Raw genomic sequence first — 16719 nt, 5'->3', positions numbered from 1 at the left:
AATTTAACTAAGTGCTAGAGTCTACCAATGTCGAATGCCAGAACATCATCGAGTTTGTCTTCTAAACCCAAGTTACATCAACTAAGCCGACTTTGTGAATTATGATGAATTTGGTATTGTAGCCAACTCCATAAGATAATTAAGTGGATTAGTATACATATGTAATATTTCATATCTGATGAAGGAATAAGCATGTGGAGAAAGTAAAAAGCAGATGAGTGTGAATTAAAGAAAGCTACAAGGAGTATAAGGAAAAGAAGAGACTTATCTATTGCATTAAGGTGATCATTGCAATTCAAGGAATCTCATTTAACAAATAAAATTTGAAGATAAGAGATCAATCACTAATTCATCTTAACAGGTGCTTCAGTCAAATCCTTTAATAGGGTGGACTTAACAATTTTTTGCTAAATCTCCTAATAGAGTACATACTTCATTGTATGTTTGTAAAATTATTTTACAAAGTGGACCTAATAGTCCTAATTTCTCCTAACAGGGTAGATCATCAGAAGTGATCAATTGTAAGCCTTAATAGGCCAAATTTATACTATAGTACTAAAGCTTGTGGGTATCATCCCCACACCAGTTTTACTTTCTATTTGGAAGATTTCTAGGTCACCAAATATTGTGTCAAAGTGTTATGAATGTTTTGTTTCTTTCATTATTTTTTGCATGTTGCTAGATAAGATTACATGGTGATAGTTTAATTGGTGAATTAAGTCCAAAGTTTTATTAGTCACCAATTCACCCCTCCCCTCTCAATAACCTTGTCTACCTTATATTTCCAATAGTACAAACAAAAAAATGGAAAGTAATTTGTGGAGCCATGTTTTATTTATTAATAAACATTTTCTTTTTATTTCCAACCTCCCTTTTTGAAACTTTATTTTCAATTTTTGACCAGTTGCTGAGCTCCACTAAAGTAGGGAAGGATTTTAATTTATCCTTTTTGTGTGATTAAATTTTTTTTATGGAAATAATCTAGGCAATATAATTTAAGTAGAAGTTGAACTTAATAAGATACATGGGGATAAGTGGTAGTTTTTTTTTTCACAAGAAATAATGCCCACCTTCTTTTCCCATCTTCACTTGCATGTGGCACTTCACATTGAATACTACAACTTGAGTCTCCAAAAATTTATGGGTTAAATTTTCATTAGACATCCACATCTACATAGAATAGGTCAAACCTATATGGATAATCAACATCTTCAAAAAAATTAAGACCTTGTTAATCCCTAATCTCTTTGCAACAACCTCAATGTGCCTTCAACTAGTCAATGCTCCCATATGTCCTCCTTCTTGTAATGTTAATGGGACTATTAAAATCCATACATCTCATAGTGTATTTAATCACTTACACCTATAAATACATTGTCATGGAATAGGTGCATTATGATGCTGCCATAGCTGTTTGTCTTTATAATAGCCATTTAACTAAATCTTGGCTTTTTATTACCTTTACCTTTATTTTATCAAATATTTTGTATTTGTAACATTAAAACCACTAAAGTTAACTTTGACAATGATGTTAAAAACGTGTAAAATAGAGGAAATTATTATTATTATTTTTTAATTCATAAACTAGAAGTCAAAATCTAAGATGTGAATTGTTGTTAGGAATCTCAATCTATCCTATTTTAAACGAGTAGGTAGAAGGCTAGGTCCACTCATCTTCGTACATTTTTTTTTCTTGCTACTCTAGTTCTATTTTAAATAGGACAATTTTATGACAACTTGATTATGCACTAAATTTTGTTAAGTATCTTAAAATTGAGCACTAATTTTTGTGAAAGTTAATATTTTCTCATTTTTTGTGCATTTGACGTATTTGTACTGTAAAAAATTTAAGTTATCAAGTGCAAAAATATAGGGGGTTACTTAATCTTGAAACAAGGGGTCTCTCCTGTGTCAAATTTTCCAAAAGGACTTAATCTTAGAGGCCCATTTAACTTCTTCTAATGGAAGATATCAATGGGGATACAAGTCAAGAAACTAGAATTATATTAGGTCGCTATGGGTTTGGAACATGAATCTACAAGAGTAGCTAGAAAATATAAATGACATAATCATAACAATGAAGCCTATGGAATATTGTGTACACTTATTTATCTAAATCTTCTCTTTTACATTCATTTAATGTGACAAAATGTAATGATACATGAATAGAATCAAAGAAATGGTTGGTAAGCAATATGTAATGAGGGGACATCAACTAGAAAAATAAACCAATAAGTCTTAATCGACAAGACTTCAACAAAATTCAAGAGTTCTTTAGTGTAATCTAAATTTGCTAAGAATAAATCTCAAGAAATGTGGAATAGAAAAACGAGGAGAATACCTAAATATTAGCTCTTATAAACAAATCTATTAAATTGGAAAAGGAACCCTTTCTCCCAAATTCATGTAACACTTCAAACACAAAAGCTAATTTACTCGAGTACAATAAGGTTACTCCCTTATATGACTTCGAACTAGGAGTTAAAATGCTGTTGATGAGTAGTTTATATAGGAGCTAAATTGGAGATAATTATTTATTCTTAAAATTTGTAGTTTCTATAGGAGATAATTTGAGAGACAAGGGGAAGAGCATCATTGATTGAACTTGTTCCGAAAACTACACACTTGACCCGCCCCAATTAATAATTTTGAAGGACTCTAATAAATGATAACACAAGTAACATTTGAAGGCAATATAATCCGTGCCATTCCTCGCTTGCAAAAATAACGTGTCGGTGAAGAGGCCAGGAGATGTGATCCTTGTTATCTGAAGAAGAAATCCCACAAAATTATCTTTGCGCGGTTTCCACCTCCTTTATTCTCTCTGTCAATATCAAAGAGAAGTAAGTGAAAGATCACGAGACGATAGGAGGCAGACCCAGTCGAGAAGTGAGTGAGAACATTATCTTTAGCAGCGAAGTAAGTTCCTTTTCAGTCATTCCACCACACCTTCGCAGCATTTTCCCTCGTCTAAATATTTTATATGTTTTTTTATTGTGCAGACGATAAGATAGGGTGGAGCCCCAGTCAAACATCGATCAGAAAATGTAAGGAAAATTAGATTCAATACGCGGTCCACAAAGTATTGCTTGCCACGCATATTCACCGAAAGCGTAATACGGACTTGAGTTTATGCTTTTGACAGCTAATTCCCTGTCCAGCTGCAAGAAGTTTCAAAGAATTATCGCGCCCTTTCACCTCGCATCCGCATGTTCTCTAATATTTCTTCTGCGTGACGCTTGATATGGTATTGTTAAGCTGCACAAGTGATAGAGAGTTTCAGAAAGTTTGAGCCTCCCACCACAAAAATCACTTTTGATGCCAACAACATCTATCATGTGTTTCTCAGCTTTCGGGGGCCAGATGTGAGAAAAATGTTTGTGGACCATCTGTATGAATCTCTCTTAGCAGCGGGGCTTAGGGTTTTCTTGGACAGTGAAGAACTGGAGAAGGGCGAAGGCATCGATGGCAGCCTGAAAGCAGCCATCGAAAAGAGTGATATTCTGATACCCATATTCTCTGAGAGGTATGCAGGATCAACATGGTGTCTGGAAGAGGCAGATCGGATGCGCAGATCCAGAGGACTCGTTATTCCTCATTTTTATGACGTGGAGCCCTCTGATGTTCGCTACCCAAGAAGAATGGGAGGCAAATTCAAAGCGGCATTCGAAAAACATTACAGCCGTTTAGATCGGCAGGATGAAAGTACCATTCAGAATTGGGAGATTGCTCTGCGTGAAATTTCTGGTTTTTCGGGTTGGACAGCGGAAGCAGAGTCCAGGTAGTTCAGCTTTTTATGTTTTATTAATTAGATCAGGGGAAAAACGTAAAAGATTACTTTTGTATTATTGTTCAAAGTATAGACACGCGTGTTTACGGTATGTGTGGACCTTGTCTTTTTTAACATTTTTTTTTAAGTTATGATTTTGAATTGTTATTTAATTAGTAATCACACCTTGGTGTGCATGGATAGGCAGAAGGTTAATTAGAGAAATTTTGATCTATTTTTTATATTATTTATTTGTACTATACATGAGATCAATTGGTAGAGAGATAAAGGGCAACAAAGGAAGAAGGGTTGGAAGGAAGATAAAGGTAGAAATGATGATAGAACAAGCGAAGAAAATGGAGTGAAATAGATAGAGATAAGAGGTAAGAAGAGAGGTAGATAACAAAATAAAGGGATATTGAGGAAAAGGGGGAGGGGGAGAAAGGGAGAGAGAGTTGGGGTGTTGGGGTAGGGGAAGAGAGATTGTGCAATGTTGGAATGTTGAGATATAAATATAGTGAGAAACAAAAGACATTGGCAGTTTATTAAAAAAGAGGGGGAGAGATATGGAGAGTTATTTTTTTGCTATTTTATTTGAAGTTGTATTATTAGAATTATTTTTTGACTATTATGAAATAATTCAATAATTTTAAAATTAAATAATTAACATTTTTTACATTTCATTATTTTAATAAAACAATTTAAATAATTAAGAATATCTTAATCTAAACATGTAGCATTATCTTGAATAAATAAAAGAATAAGTAATTGGTACATGTTTAAGTTTCATTAGTTTGAAGAGTCTAGAATAGACAAGATTCAAAGGAATAAAAAATGGTTTGATCCATGAGGAGTTAGGCAGATTGCATGGAGTCTTGCTTGACATATAAAAGGCTTTAGGTGCAAATAAGGAGATACAACATGTAGTTAATGTCAGTGCAAAATGTAGTGTAAGGTGTTGACATGAAGTCAAGACGATAAGGGTAATGAAGTGCCACATGGCCACCTTGTCTATTTTGATAGTATGGTGGGCAGATTTAGAGATAGCACTTGTGCATGTCTTTGACCCATCAAAATGATATCAAATGCACAAATTGAAAAAATAAGATAGAAACATTTGACAAATTATCGAGTCAATTTTTTTGATTTAAGGTTTTTGACTCAATGATTTAGTTGGAAAATAGAAAATAGGTCATGAGTCGACATGGTATGACACATAAATCCCTAACGTCAGAGTTGGAACATCCTAGCTTTTCTCCCCTGAAGGTAAAAGTACAATTCCACTTACCTTATGATTCACCAATTTAAGTTTGAAACCAACCACTATTTTGAATGGAATGTTCCTATTGTACCTTCTTCATTGTTGCGGCCATTTTTCCTGGAAAGAAAAAATTTGTAATGTGCCCTAGTTTCATTTTTGGTTGAGAGAATATTTTTGTATTTTGTTTTGGTTCTCAACGCTTTGATTCTTTTGGATGAAGTAGGAAATATATTTTGTACGCTCCTCTTTCTATCTCCCACCTACCAAATAAGGAATAAGAATAGCTCCAACATACAAAAGAAATCATATCAGATAAGTGGGAAGATGTGGTCCTTGTTATCTTAGAAACCCCACACAATTATCTTCATGTGGTTTACATACTCCTCTTTTTGTCAAATTACTGAGAGAAAACAAAATCCACTCCATTGTCTAGAGACTGGAAGACATTTTTAAGTTCATTTGTAGAGTGAAAATTGTAGGAAACTATTGTTCGACTCCAATTCCACCATTTCTATTTATTTTGTATATGTTTACCATTAGTTTAGATTTGAAATGATTATTGCAATGGATGATCTTTAACATAAACCATTCATTCCACCATAGGTTTTATGGAGTTTGATTGAAATAAACAACAACTTAGATTTGTTCAAACTGTTGTTAAAAGCAATGAACTCTAGCTTTTCTACCATAGGTTTTCATTTAGGTTTATCCTTTGTTAGAAGAGTATTTTTATATAAGATATATTTGTAAGATGTAAAGCCAATAGATAGAAAGATGTTGCAATAAAATATAGTTCATTTTACTTCAAAAACTAGAGTAGCCTATGTTCAAAATAGAGTGTAAGTCAGATATTTATTCAATGTGTGTGCCTCTTATTTAATTACTGATTATTTGTGGAGGTTTTTTGTATTTTTTTTCTACATGTGGTATAAAATTAGGTTATATCCAAGGGGTTGTTGAAGTCTGAAGATAGATATGATGTCAACAGGAAGGAAAAGAAGAATAAGAAATATGCAGGCATGCTAGGAGCATCTAAGATCCATTTAGGCTAGTGATGAGAAGAAGTTTTCCAATAAAAGAGTGAACTATAGTTGTAGAAAGGAGATTAAAGTTTGGGTATCTCATAGTTTATTGTCTTTATTAATTTGTTGTGAAGAATTCTTTTGAATACGTCTCTAGGTTGAGAAAAAGTAGAAGATTGTGTAGTATAGGATAAGGGGAGATCAAAGAAAGGTAAAGGAGATGGAAGTTTTCATTTGATAAGGGATAAATGCTCAAGTATAATATTTCAATATTGGTAAGAAATAAGGAAGGAGAGTCTAGTAATGTTCGGATGCTCCAAGTACTGACAATGTGGCTTAATAGTAGGTTTTAATAAAATACAAGGGTTTCACACCCGAACCTATAAATGACTAGACATCAATGTTGCTTGAACTCATGGTCAAAGCATCTTAAGAGAATGATGGGATTTCCTAGGTTTCATCTAAGTTTGAAGATTTAAGATATGATTTTGAGTAAGTTTGGAGACTTGATAGATTTGAAATAAAACACAATGATGAATTTCAAGACTTTATATGTTGATGAGTTCTTGTGGTCAGTAGAAACTGCTAGCATGAAAAGTTTGTTGTCAACTATAAACCACATCATGAATGTAGAAGTTTATGGTAAACTAAAAACCATTTTAGATTACATTGGAAAGATGTAGTGCATGATATAACATTTGAGTTTGGAATCAAGGAAGAGTGTTGGAAGGACATAATTTCTCCCAGTGAACTCTTCTTGAAGAATCATGCAAACTTATTTCCTCCTTCAAGAGAATTAAGTTCATCTTGAGTGAGAAAGCGTATATTTCATTCAACCACACCTTCAATGTATTTACACTCAATCAAATATTATATATGTACTTATTATGGGTACTAACAAGGTAAGTTCATCTTCATTGAGATGACATACCTATCATTCCATACCTTTTCTGTACTTGTATTCATTTAAATATTCTACATTGAAATTACATACCCATATGAAATAGGTTACAAACTTGAATTAGGATTCTAGTAGTGTAGTCTTTAAGGTAGTTTTGTCTGAAATTGACTATGAAAGACAAGTTTAGCCCCAATCAAGAGTGCGTCAGAACATTAGTGTGAGTATTAGTACTAGTTGTGTAACTTCATATTCAATAATACACCTACACAGACTGAGAACATAATACAGTTAAATAAAAGGTATTGTAACCTATACACAAGTGCATTTAAGTTGTTATGTACAAAGTAGCCTCCATCTTTAGTCAAATTGTGGGGGGGGGGGAGTTCATCATGCTAGATAAGTGGTGAAGTTACTTTTTTATGTTGATGCTCAAGCATTCTAATTGCACAAACATTTAAGATTTGAAAGAACACTTGAGGGCACTAGGGAGTTTTTGTCAAGAATATAGGATGTAGGTGAACACTATCAAGACTAAAATAATGATTTTCTCTTCAAAATAGAGTTAATAATAAGCTAATTTCCTCTTTGAAGGAAATATTCTTAAGATCATGGAGGAAAATAAATACTAAAGAATGGACTTTCACAAAAATTTCAATTGAGAGACTTGTAGAACTAAATAGATATGAGGGGGTTGGAGATATTCCTTTTTGATGCAAAATAGACGTAGAAAAATGAAATCTTGGAATTGAAAAATCAAGAAGACTCTATTTGGTTTGCTGACAATCTCAATTGTGTTATACATATGTGATGTTTGGGTTAGCAACCTCTCTAAGAACAAATGGAAAAAAATCAAAAGAATAAAAATCCATCTTATTATTACTAATTTGAAATTTTCAAAGTGATAATTCCATATGAGATTCTTTTGATTGAAGTAGGTATGTTTTTAATGGAGGTTTAAATGGTTGTCCCTTTATTAAGCTATTTTTAAAAATTCAAACTTATCAATAAACAATGTTGGCCCAAGTTAGTGGTTAAGGAGATATTAGAACCTAAAGAGAAGACATGGATGAGGTAGAATTTAAGGAATGGCTAAATATGTGGGACATTGACATGCAAAAATGTTGTAATACCAAAGAAGAGATAAAGAGGCTTGTGTTGGAAACTTAATGTTGCCATGTGGAAAAAGAAAATGGAGAGGGAAAAACCCTTTGTGTGAAAGAATTCAATCCCTCATGGGGTCATGTAGAAGATAAAGAAAACTTATTGGTGAAAATCAAATTTAAAGCTAGACTATTAGTAGTGCATTTAAGAACTAGATCACATCATCTGCAATAGAAGATTTGAGAAGAAAGAACATGTACTTTCTAAAGTAAAATATGCATTGAAACATAATGACAGTTGATTTTCAAGTTTACTTTATATCAAGATATTCATGCAAGTATGAACAAAATTTTAAAGAGAGTTTCCTACATCAAACTTTTGTTGAAACTAAATTGCACAAAACCAATGATTTTTTAATATAAATTCATAATAGGAGGGATGATATTGAAAAAAACATAAAATGATATAAGTCTTTGATTCATGCTCCCATAAACTGTTTGGTCTAGTAGACCTCATTGAAAAAGCTTAATTCGTTCATTCATCATTTCAATAGACCTTAACTACATTTGCCCTCATATAAATATTGTATATCTAAAGGAAGTGGATTAAAAACTTCAATTAAGACTCTATTAGAAGAATGTAGATTTGGTTTTTATTCTAGAGATGATAAGATATATGTCATGTAGCCCCAATCATATGTCAGTGATAAAATGTAAGGAAAATAAATGGTAGGCACTACATAAAGTTCTTGAAATGTACATTCAATGAAAGTGTAAGTGGATTACAAACTTTAATTAAGACTCCATTAGAAAAATGTAAATATTTTATTCCCCAATTATACATCAAGGATAAAATGTAAGCAAAATAAGTGGATAGGCACTACATAAATTCCTTGGAATGAACATTCAACAAAAGTGTAAGTGGATTGCAAACTTCAATTTAGACTCCATTAGAAGAATATAGATTTGGTTTTTATTCTGGAGATGATAATATAGATATCATGTAGCCCCAATCATACGTCAGTGATAAAATGTAAAGAAAATAAGTGGTAGGCACTAGATAAATTTCTTGCAATGTACATTCAATGAAAGTGAAAGTGGATTACAAACTTTAATTAAGACTCCAGTAGAAAAATGTAGATTTGGTTTTTATTCCCCAATTATATGTTAGGGATAAAATGTAAGCAAAATAACTAGATAGGCACTACATAAATTTCTTGCAAAGTATGTTCAATGAAAGTGTAAGTGGATTACAAACTTCAATTAAGACTCCATTAGAAAAATGTACATTTGGTTTTTATTCCCCAATCATACATTGGGGATAAAATGTAAGCAAAATAAGTGGATAGGAACTGCATAAATTTCTTGAAATGCATGTTCAGCAAATGTGTAAGACTTACTAGACTTTCATCTTTCAATTAATTTATGTGCCCCCCTACAAGAAATTTCTAAGTATTATCTCAAGAGTTCACACTAAATTCAACATCATATTCAACTTTGTTTATCTCCTCCACATTCCTTTTGCAGTTTCTCATCCACAATTTCTCTCAAAAAATTATGTGCCACATTTGAGATCATATTGTTATGCTCCATAAGTAATAAAGAGTTCCAAACAGTAGAAGCCCCCAAGGGAAAACACTTTTTTTTAAAAATGTTAACAACATATATCATATATTTCTTATCTTTTGTGGGCTAGATGTAAGAAAAACATATATGGACCATGTGTTGTGGGGCTTTAGGTTGTCTTGAACAACAAAGAACTCTAGAAGGGTAAAGATGTTGAATCTAGTTTGTGAAGGGCCATTGATAAAAGTGGTATTCAGATAACCCATTTTTTCTCAAAGGTATGCAGAATCAATTTGGTGTTTAAAAGAGACAAACAAGATTTAAGATCCAATGGCTTCATTACTCCCCTCTTCAACAATGTTGAGCCCTCTAATGTATGATACCCTCAAAGAACAAGAAGTTAATTCAAAGAGGCATTCAAAAAGCATGAAAACCATTTAGATTGGTCAAATAAAAGTACTATTTAGAAATGGGCAAATGCTCTTCATGAAATATCTACTCTTTTATGTAGGACAAAAAAATCTAGGTAAGTGAAATTTAATGTCTTCTATATTAAATTAATAAAGGTGAAACATAATGGTTTGTGTGTTCTTTTTAGTACTTTTGGTAGGCATTTTACTATTGTAATCACTTTCTTCTAGCTAGTGATTAAACTTTTTAATATCTACCAATAAAAATTGATTATTTTTTAATAATATAATATAATATAATAAATATTTTATATAGTAACATGCATGTTTCTTACATTTATAAATCAATCAAATTAATTATGAACTATCTTATTGGCTAAGAAACTAGGGGTCTTATACATGGATTTTTTGAAAGCCTCCAATTTTTTAGCCAACTTTTAAGATCACTTGCCGACATTTATGCATAGTGCTAATTTTCATAATACTAATTTAAATAAAAAGTTAGTATATCCTTCCCTAAATGAATTATTTACACCTTATACTTGTTTCAAAGTATAATTATCATCACCGTCATTAATATATTGGATTGTGCAAAGTGAAAGAAAATATAATTTCAAAAATAATTTCATATTTAAAAGTGTAATATATCTATAGTTAAAACTAAGCAAAATTCATTGATCTGTACATTACCATGTTTTATTTTCTATTTATAGTAAGCTAATGGAAGCTTTGCACTTCATTAAAAAGAAGAATTAAATTTATTTGAAATAAAATATTTTAAAAGACCTATCCTTGCCATAGATTATATTAGAATAAAAATTCAAGGGAATTTAACTCTTGGAAATAAAATATAGAAGGTTAGAATTGATGGAAATGATATAAAAATTTCTTACTTTAATAATTAATTGATTAAGTAGAATTTAACTCTTAGGTTAAAAGTTATAAATTATAAGAAAATAAATTAAGTTCAAAACAAAAAACTATAAATAAAATAAAAAGAGTTGATATCTTTCTTTAGCACTTGCTTTTTCTTTTCAAAATAATTCAACAAATTTAATGAAATGAAAATTAATATTATATAATTAATTATTATGCTAAAAAAATCAAATAAATTAATAAATTATTACTTTATTTCTTGTAAGGCAAGTACTAGCCTCTATGTGGCACTTCTTTAATATTGCTATTAGAATTCAATTCTATAGTTTTTAAAATAAAATTTATTGTCTATTTTCCTTCTTTTTACATAGACTTTTAAATTAGATTTAAAATTTTTAAACATTGAAAACTCAAATAATTTAATTTTAGTTTAATCACTCACACACACACACACACACACACACACACACACAAAACAATATATAATTTATTAACTTTTAAACTCCAAAATATGCCTTTTATAAATTATACTTACATATGGATGTAGAAATGTTCTTGAATAAAAAGTAGAATAGTAGTATTTAATAATAAAAATAAGGTAGAGAAACAATAATAATTATAGGTTAATGAAGATGTGAGATAAGGTCAATGGCCCCTTGGTCTATTGGTGAAGTTGAATGGCTCACAAAGAGCCCACTAGGGATCAAGTCTTGTTGTGTGCAAGGCTTTGACATCATAAGGGATGAGGCCAAGATCATGCCTTGGGTGATTTTGATGGCGTGGATGCCCCTCAGTCCTTGGCTCTAAGACGAAGAGGTTTCAAACACAAGTGGGCCCGTATCGGGTTCCTAAAATGTCTATGTGGTGGCCTTTGCTAGTTGGTAGCTCACAAGCTTTGTGCCTTGCTGGGTTGCCCTATAGGTCTAAACCCTTCATCAAAAGAAAATTGTGAGATAAGAATTAAGATGTATAGATTGATTACCCCTAATTTAAGATGTCACATTAGGGAAAGCATACTAGAGATCTTCAAGCATAACCTTTCAAAGGCCCAAAACTAGACTGTCAGTATTCAAGAGGGATGTAAGGGGTGTCAATGCTAAATCTAAGTCCTTTTCCAAGATGTATAATCAAGGAAGGAAAAATTCCAACTCCAAGGAGGTAAAGTGCCAAGACTTCACAAGGAGAGAAAATACCAACTCCAAGGAGGTGGAATGCATGAACTCATAAGCAGGTAGAATGTAAGAGCTAGCTGAAAATGGAAAGGAAAGGGGTATAATTAGGTTCAAATCCACAAATCTATATTATCCCCCAAACTGGAAACATAGTCATGACTTCCAACAAATCTAGGAATGGAAAAAGTAATTGCCATTTACTAAAATTTGGTGATTTGTACATGAAATCTTAAATCCATAGATCATTCTGAATGTTGAAAACTTCCCTCATCTAGTAGAAGAAAGTATTTGATAGATTTAAATGAATAGACATGGAAATGCATCTGTGTCACGCAAACAAGGCCAAAAATGTCACCTAGAATTAAAGAAATTACACTAGTAATGTGCCATGGTCACAACAAATCAAATTGTGCTACTATCAAAAAACATGGGAAGGGATAACTTGTAGTGTTAACCACTTGTGTATACCTATAGAGATGACATGCATGTAAAATATCTTATTTAACCAAAAAATGGTGCCCATTGATGAAGATCTTTCCATCTAAAATAGAAAAATGAGATGGTACAAAAATCTCCCAATGAATGATTAAAACACAATTATCGATGAAGAAACTTTAAAATTTAACAATCAACACATTTCCCAATATTCAGTGGAAGAAATAACAAACACCTTCACTATTTTGTAGGACGCCCAAAATGATGTGTGAAATAACACAAAGGGATAACACAAAACTTGACAAAATAATAGAATGAGCTACTTAGCTAAAGAAATAGACTAAGGTAACAACTGAGCTACTCAAAAAAAGATTAGATCGAGCTAGCATGAAATGTTAACTCCAAACTTGCATTTTAACCCACATGTGAAGAATCCTTAACATTGAAGATTTCTTAGATTGGTTATTTGTGTTGGAATAAATGGGGCAAAAAATAACCAACAAGTAGATCATGGCACAAAGTCCTTATGATAAGACTAAGATCTTGTGATCCAAAAACCTAAGCAACAATAAGAAGATCTAAAAAAGATAGAACTTAATTAACTCGAAGACATACCTAAACAATCTGAACCACCTAAATCAACAAGGATGCAATTTGCTAGAAAATGTTAGGCATGTAATGAATTTGGTCATGTGAAGAAGGACTATATAGGTAAGTATACTTACCATATCTCTAGTTATTTCCATAATTGGTATGCTTATGGACATAGAGCTAGTGAATGTAGGAAACCTATAATTAATATGTATCAAGGTATTAACCCTATAGCTTGCAAACCTATTGGACAAAATAATGCCATAAGAAACATAGTTGTGTTATAAGTGCAATAACCTTGGACATATTGTTACAGAATGTAGATTATAGATCAATTAGTCATGACCTAGATATGGAAATAATGTAATAGTGTGTCAGATTTACAATGATTTGGGTCATACAATAAGATTTTGAAGAATGAAATGCATGAGAATGCCAAAAAAAATGAGGAATGTAATGTCCCCAATCATTTAGGCCCTCAATGGACTTATTAGCTTTTCATTCTTCAAAGGCTAAGTTGAGAAATAAGGAGAAATAAAATAAATTAAAGTCAATGAATAAATAAATCTAAAGGTGACTTTATATTTAATTTTCTAGAAGCGCAACTAATTATTGTATTGGAAAGGGGGAAGCTTCTAGAGAGTGCATTAACTAGAAGCAAAACTAATTATTGTCTTACAAAGAGGGAAAGCATCTAGCTAATGCAATTAAATAATATTTTATTTCCTTCTAGAAGGGTGAAGGAAAAGAATAAATAAAGGTGAGAGCTTCATTGTTATGCATCCATTATTTTTTTATTTGATTTCTTTGAGCTTTGAGCAAGGGTTTCAACATTTTCCACTGGAGAATGGAGTTCTTTTGTGTGCCTCCATTTTAGTTGGTGAAAGACCTAGTGAATTTGGTATTGGAAGGGCATCATATAGGTGTTCTATTTGAGCATATTGTTAATATATATTTTGAAGCATTACAACTATTGGAGAAGAGAAATCAGTCTTTTCATCATCTCAAATTTGTGGCATAGGGCCAAATTGTGGATTACGATTGGAGCAATAAGTCAAATATTGTTACAATGTCATTGTTGCTATAGTGACTCGTAACAATAAATTCCAGATTTCTTGAGTGGTTTCTAGGTTCCTATCCACATCATTTTACATTGCATGGAGGATAGATTTGAATATCTTATGGCATGTTTAAGAATTTAGAAATTATTTGTAATCTAATTTATATTAGAGTTGTACTTCAGAATTTGTTGCACTAATGTCTTATTGTTGTAGATGCATATTGTCTCATTTGTAAAGAGTGTTATATGTTTCAAAAAATACAAAAATATTTGCATCTTCATTGTTAGATTTTTTGGAGTTCTTTGCAAGCATATTTATTAAATTTTGGCATTTAGAAAGCCATCAAAATTTAGATCTACAATATATCCCTTGTGTGCAAAGTGTTTGATGAAATGTCAAACATCTAAATTGTAAAAGAACTTGGTGTTTGTCTTCAAGTTATAACTAGTTGAGTTTATTATAGTGGTATAAGAGTGGTTTCTTGCTATCCTATGGGGTGGGAAAGTTATTTTATTTTTCAAATGTTCTATTACATGTGGAGTGAGCAACACTCTAGCATTTTGTAGAGATGGACAAACACCTAGGGACTCATAGTTATAGAAGTCAATTGAGTAATGATGAAGTTGGCACAAAAATGAATGCTTTGCAAGAAAGTATGGAGAAACTTAAGCTCTATCAATAGAGGATGGAAAAGAGATTGCTAGGTCTAGAGACAATTGAGAGGATAGTGAGGTATATGGTTTTTACCTTTAGAAGCTTGAGATTGAGGTTGCAGGGAAGGAAGCTTGAGTTTTCCTTGACATGTGTCCATGATGTAGGTGTACATGTATTCAGTACAAACCAAACTAATCCTATCCATAGTGTTAATGATGGACTTATTTCATAGGGACATGTAAATGCATTAGTGCCCTTGGCAGATAACAACACTGAGCTTCAATAGGTTGAGGCTCCTAGAGTAGTCACTATGGTTAGATTAGAGGCAGTTGATGATGTAGTTGGCACTAACTATTTAGACTCTCCTAAGGAGGGAGTTGTTATTGGTGACTTATATGTTAGCTATCATAGAGTTTCTCTAGTACAGGAAGCAGTTGATTCGTCAAGTGGGACCAAGGCACCTATAAAGTCACCCAGTTGTGATGTTGGTGATGTGGGTATTTCTGTGGAGTTAATAGATGCGAGTTTATGCTCTAGTATTATTGAAACATAGCCTAACATTGAGTCATGTGTGCAGAGTCAGGTGATACATTTAAGGCTCTATTAGGTGATGGGGATGCAGATAGTATGGACACCTCTAATGATTTTTTTGATGATGCTATGAGTTGCACTAGGTATGACACCCCTTGTTAGATATTGGGTGATGACTCTAAGGAGGTTTTGGATGACTCCCACGATTTATGTTTACATGATCTTACTATTAGGGTGTAAGCTTAGACATGCAAGGAGATTGATACTACGAGGGCTTCTATTTCTTCAGATGAGGAGTTGTTTGAGCTACATAGTAGTTGTATCTCAGATGTAGCATTGTGCAAGGATGATAGCACACATATGAGTGATCTTATGGTGAACAATTCTGATTCAATTTCCTATCATAGTGTAGGTAGTCAGACACAAAGCTTGCATATGAGTCAGGGATTACAAAGGCATCATGTGACTTATCAAATGAAGGTGAGTGATAGTGACATTTCTTCATCTCTTGATCATTATGATGCTATTTGCCAGATGCTAGCTACATCTAGTTGGGGTGCTCCTATGTCAAATGAGCATGGTGATAGTAGTCTTTTCCTAATAGAGGTTCATGTGCTATGAGACGCTATTAGGATCTTGAAGCATAACTATTTTCAACTAGTTGTTGATAGGGATTACCTTCTGGAGCGGGGCAACACTTGTTATGTTACATTGTTAGAGAAAGAGGAAGAGGTAGTTGAGCTCACTTGAGAGTTTGAGGTTACCATGGAATCTCTTCACTATACTTAGTTGACTCTTTAGGATTCACAATTACAATTGTATGAGGTTACTGTGGAGTTAGAATGGGTATAGTCGATACCAGACTAAGATCTTGTTCAGTTACATATTGTGGTTGGTGGTGAGTTTGCTTCTATGGTTGAGGATGAGGGATGTGATGATGTGGTGAATAGATTCATCCAAGATATGAGTGTAGTATGTATAGAGGAGGTGAGAGCATCATTGGAGGTGGTATCTCATGGTGATTTTCTTTCTTCTACTCCAAGTGAATCTATTTCCTCTTTTCATACAATTGGTAGCATTGGGCAATTGACATTGTCACATTTTTAGAGAGATCAATTGTGGATTGTGCGGGAGTAGATTGATGCTTCCACATATAATTTTTACTAGACTGAGTCATTCATGGATTATTTTCTTGAAAACTCATATTTACATGAGGTTTCATATAATATATCTAAGGGTACTCTCATTTGGGTCTCTCATGTTATATGACGATTGGCGAGAAAGATTGTAGAGACCTTAGCTACAATGCTTCCCAATAGGAATTTTATGGTTGGGTTTGCTAAGAGGGTTACCCAAAATCCTTCCCAATG

At 32.5% G+C, this 16719-nt stretch overlaps 1 pseudogene; it reads left to right on the top strand.

Annotated features, from left to right (window-relative positions):
• LOC149531301 (TMV resistance protein N-like) overlaps nucleotides 1-16719 on the top strand; it is a 78001-nt pseudogene that overhangs the window by 49914 nt on the left and 11368 nt on the right.

This window comes from Cupressus sempervirens, chromosome 11 (genome assembly GCF_028749045.1).
Source record: "Cupressus sempervirens isolate cs-2001-9-10 chromosome 11, ASM2874904v1, whole genome shotgun sequence".
In the NCBI taxonomy this organism is placed as follows: domain Eukaryota; kingdom Viridiplantae; phylum Streptophyta; class Pinopsida; order Cupressales; family Cupressaceae; genus Cupressus; species Cupressus sempervirens.
Note: the sequence above shows the minus strand (reverse complement) of the source record. Positions and strands in the feature narration are given on the sequence as shown.